Raw genomic sequence first — 5,556 nt, forward strand, 5'->3', positions numbered from 1 at the left:
GTGCATCCGACGAGTGGTAGCCGGGAATTAGCAGATATCGTAATAATCGTGTCGCGCGGTCGTGCGGAGCGTCAAAAAGTACGAAACCTTTGTCCGAAACGTATTTCCGTATCGTAGCATTATCACCTCGTAGCGGCGCTACTCGCCGTCAAGTGCCCCGGAGGTACCGCCGGCGGGCGACGGACTTGGTAAAATCATTCGGTCGTCCGGAGGTGTCCCCGTCCCGGAGGTGCCGTCCGTCCCCAAGTTGACGCCGGCCGTTATGTGGTGCCGCACGTATAATCACGCCCGTAACGAGCCGTCTCGGTTGCCGCGCGCGTGATTTAGCATCGGGCGAGTGTTCCGTACCGTAATCGCGGTCACCGCAGCTTGCGTGTTGCGTATCATCCGTAATAATTCGAAATATATGTCTCCGACACGTGGGTTTGAGAGACACGTTTCGAGTTGGTAATCGGACAGCGCCCTCATGTCGAGCGAGCGCCGAATAGTAAGTAACTTTTGTCTGAAACGTTTTTACGTAGCTCTCCTTGTTGCGGCGCCGTAAATCGTCGTTAAGTGTTCCGGAGGTACCGCCGGCGGTCGTCTGACTTCGAGAGATCATTCGGTCGTCCGGAGGTGCCGCCCGTACCGGAGGTGTCGCCGGTCGGCCGTGGTTCCCGGAGGTGTCGCCCGGCCCGGAGGTGTCGCCGGTCGGCCGTGGTTCCCGGAGGTGTCGCCCGGCCCGGAGGTGCCGCCCGGCCCGGAGGTGCCGCCGGTCGGCCGTGGTTCCCGGAGGTGTCGCCCGGCCCGGAGGTGCCGCCGGTCGGCCGTGGTTCCCGGAGGTGTCGCCCGGCCCGGAGGTGTCGCCGGTCGGCCGTGGTTCCCGGAGGTGTCGCCCGGCCCGGAGGTGCCGCCCGTCCCGGAGGTGCCGCCCGGCCCGGAAGTGCCTCTCGGCCCGGAGGTACCGTCGGTGCTTATACCTCATTGTCCCTGCATTTCGTTTGTTTCCTTTGTAATTAATGCTAATTATCGTTGTTTGACATTCGCCATACGGCTATCGTGATAATATTTTATCGTACAATAGGACTTTTCGATCGTTCGCTCTCCGCGACTATGTCTCGATTGAACGCGCCTTTCGGCGCTCGCGCTCGCATACGGCCGTGCGTAGGACCGTGCGTCGCCGACCGCCTGGCCGGCCGGTTGGGTACTATAAGAGATACGTCGCGCTCGGCGCGTCGAACGAGTCGAGCGAGTCCGGACGAGTCGTAAACGTACTTTCTCGAGTCTCTCGCCACTCCGGCGTGTTTCGACCGCTCTCCGTACCGTCGCCGACCGCTTGGCCGGTCGGTTGGGTACTATAAGAGGGTAGGAGAGATTAATATTGTACGTGTCGCGCTCTCGACGTTGACAAACGAAGAATCGCCCGTACGGGTCGAGAACGGATTTTGTCGAGTCGCGACTCTGACACGGAGAGAACATTTATATAAAATGTTTGATTTGGAAACCACGAATATATAAAATAATATACGATCGTCGCAGAACGCGCCGCCGCCAAGTCTTCTCATGCTTGAAGGTTGCGTGTCTCGCGAGAACGTACGTTCGACTCTCGCGTCGTCTCGTATTCCTCTTCGCCGGGGATTACGGTGCGGCTTTTCTCGTTCGTCGCCGAACGCGCGCAAAATTAACGCACACTTATTTATTACGAGCACAGCATTGCCACGAGTCGGTGTCGCAAGACCGAATGGCTCTTATGTGGCGCGCACGCCTCTAGTGTGTTGGCCGCGCGGTTCCCTCTCGTTTCGTACGCAGCAGCGGAATCGTCGCGCTTACCGAGCATCTACTCCACGGATACGAGTTTGCGGGAAGAGTTGCTTCTTCCCGCTCGCTTTGTACGCCGTAGCGAAATCTTATTGCTGGTCGTGTGCGGTTAAACGCGTACGAACCAGACAGAACAGTCCTCGACGTCTAAGCATCGCCATCGTCGATCTAGCGTCAGGGTGAATCGCGCGGTCTCTCGAGACCGCGCATCATAACATTTGGGAGAATAAGAACACGAATATTTTGATCTTGTGGATTTTTGAACGGTAGAGGAGGAGGAAGAAGAGGAGAGGCGGCGGCGTCGGGGGTTTACTCTCGCCTCCGTCGTTCTCTCGTACGCTTTACATAATAGCGTTAAACACAGCAGAGTGTCGCCGACCGGCTGAGCAAGACCGGCGGCAAATAAAATGGCACATACGAGCGTGTCGCGCGCGCGTCGGTGTTTCGGCATCGAACGCGCGCGCGCGCGAAAAAGAGCTAGCGACGAGTCTTCGGGCTCGCTCGTGAGTTACTCCCTTGCGAGTAACCGAACACGAAGCTCCCTGGTTGATCCTGCCAGTAGTCATATGCTTGTCTCAAAGATTATAAATGTAATTTATTTAATTACATTTTTATTTTTTAAATGATACATATATACGTTCCAAAAATATAAGCCATATTATTATATATGTACGTGTGTGTAAGTGTATAACTATCATTTAACACACATTCACGTTAAATCACATTATTTAATCATATTTAATAACTATATCACTAACATATATAATTAATACTTATAATAAATCATTTTTAAAGTAATTTTTTTTAAATTCTAGTTATCACTTTATCAGAATTATGAAAAAAAATTGATACAATTGTTAGAAAACTTAAATGTGCATAACTTTTTAATATATAGGCATTAATAAAATAAACATAGTGATTGTTAATTTTTTATGCTACAGCTACGCATAAAAGTACTAAAATACTTAGAACTTTAAATTACTTTAATATTCAACTGTATATATTATTATAACTTTTCTCGTTTTATACTATATTTAAAAAATAATATTTAATAATTACTTTATTGCACTTACAACTATGCATATGTATTTAATACTGTAACCATTTAAATAATAAAATATATATATAATTACTGTGTATGAAATTAATACATTCAAAATAAAAAAAGTACATATGCAAAAATAAACTCTATAAAATCTATAAATAAACGTAATAATAATAAACTGTGCAATAAACGTAATAATAAACGTTCAAATATTTTATTTATTATAAATTAAAATTATTATATTTAATAACCTGTCCTTTTCTTGTTTAGATCTCCTCATTTTCGCATCTCTTTTTTGTTCTTCCTTTTTCCTAAAAAGAAATATGTGATTGTTATACATAGGTGCAATAAGTCAATTCTGCAATAAATATTCTATACAAAAATAACAATAAGTTCTTAAATGTTGTATTTAATTTAAAAAAACTAATACACGCAATAATGAACAGATAGTGCATGTGTTCACCCTCTTTAAAATCAGTTTCTTATAAAAATAAAAAGTTTGAGATAAGATAATAAAATAGTTAAATTGAGGTATATTATATATAACTTACAAATCTCGGTCAAATCTCTGCTTGGCTAAAATTAGCCATCTTGCAATTATATCCTCAACTTCCTTATTTGTTAAATTGGTTCTTGAAGTTCGCGCAGCATCTAACAACAAGTTTAAACAGATATGTGTGGTTATAGATTATATAAAAATTTAAAGCGACTTAATTTTATATATATATATATGTATATATGTATATATACTATTCAAAATTATTTTATATTCCTATGATTACATATTATTGAATAATGATATTAGAGTTCTAATAGCATCATCCAATATAACCATGCATAGAATGCTATATATAAAGTGTCAAAAATATGTCAATAAAAACATTTCTGTGATTAAATATTTATATACTTACTTATGATACATATAGTAATGCGAAGATTTTCAAAGGCATTTTTCAATTTTGCACCAGCCCAACTATATTCCATTGCTAATTTATTTGTTAAAATATGTTTCATCATGTACGAAATCACATCATGATGATCCTTACCTCCTAAAAAGCTCAATTGTCTTGTCTAAAAATATAAAATAATTTAATTAATATTAGTTTATGATCTAAAAATATCAAAATAATAAACATTTGTTTTTCTCTTATAAAAAAAGTTAACATTACTTTTCTTTTAACTTCTTTAAAATTATTTAACATTATATAAATAAATAAATATGTCCAAAATATTGCTTTTTATAAGACATTTCAATAAAATGTTTCTAATCGTAAGTATAAAATGATAATATTTTGTATATACCATTTCTGTAGCAACACATTTGTTTTTTAATTGATTATCAATTCTCTGTAATTGTTCTACGGTATCTGCTGGCAAATCGAAATCATAATGTTCATTTTTTTTTAAATCCGTTTCCTCATTTTTTCTTATGTGATTATCCAACTTTATTAAACGTTCATCAATTGTTGTAAGATTTAACAATACTGCATTTAGTTTCCTGATAATTAAATTATGAAAATCTGCAAAAATAATTGACACATATTATTGTATATCTACTCATTGTCAGATTATATAAATATTACGAATTATATACCATTTTAAATATATGTTTACAGTGATATAAATAAAAAAAGTTAAAACTTTAATAATATATATATATATATATATAGGTAAGCTTTTACAAAAATTTAAAATTAATAACAGATATATTTTTACCTACATCAATCTCAGCATTACAAGTATCGGATGTAGATATTGTATCTGAATTTTGTGGAACAAGGTCATCTTTATTTGCTGTTCGATGTTCTTGTGAACTTATAGATTTACTATATGTAACTGCAGACTTTTTAGACTGAATATTAATTATTTTTTCATTACTTATTTGTATCGGAGGCTTAGTTATTTTCTTATAATTTTTTATCAATGGTTTTTTTATTTCATAAGTCATTTTGCTTTTATTTAAATCGTTTGATATATTAGAAGCTTCATCTAAATCATTGCTTGTGTCAGTTCTATCTGAATTATCAGAAGAACTTGAAATTTTTTTTACTCGATTCATTTTCTTATCACCTTGTATTAATGGTGTCTTTATTTCACAGATTTTGCTCTTATTTATTGTTAAAGCTTTTGGTGTATTAGGAAAATTATCTAACTCTAAATCATTGCGAGTTTTTAATTTATTGATGCTTGTGTCGCTTGTATCAGAATTATCAGGAGATGAACCTGTATTTTTTTTTGCTCGTTGATATCTCGATTTTTTGAGGTTATTTCCATCATCACCATCTATATCGGATATTTGTTCAGCTAATTTAAGTTTGTCTATAGCTTTATCATATGTATCTAAAACGTATAAAATTTTTGAATATTAAAAATTAGATTTTTGTTTTTATATATTTTATAATCAAATATCACTTAAAATTTAAATTTTAATATATACTTTTAATACATATATATTATAATTTTAATTTATATAATTTTTGATAAAAAAATAAAATACATTTTTTATATTACTAACCGCTGCTACCAAAAATACGGATTATTTTATATAATTGCCAATCATCAGAAGGAAATATTCTTTTCATAATTGCTTTATTTATCTTAATTTGACTTGTATATGATGGCCATTTACATTCCTTATTATTTTCAGTTAACCATTCAGAAGGAACAATTTGTAAACCATCTTCGAACTCCACAATATTATACGCCATAATAAC

This window comes from Nylanderia fulva, unplaced genomic scaffold (genome assembly GCF_048542155.1).
Source record: "Nylanderia fulva isolate GAGA-0341 unplaced genomic scaffold, ASM4854215v1 Scaffold464, whole genome shotgun sequence".
Classification (NCBI taxonomy): Eukaryota; Metazoa; Arthropoda; class Insecta; order Hymenoptera; family Formicidae; genus Nylanderia; species Nylanderia fulva.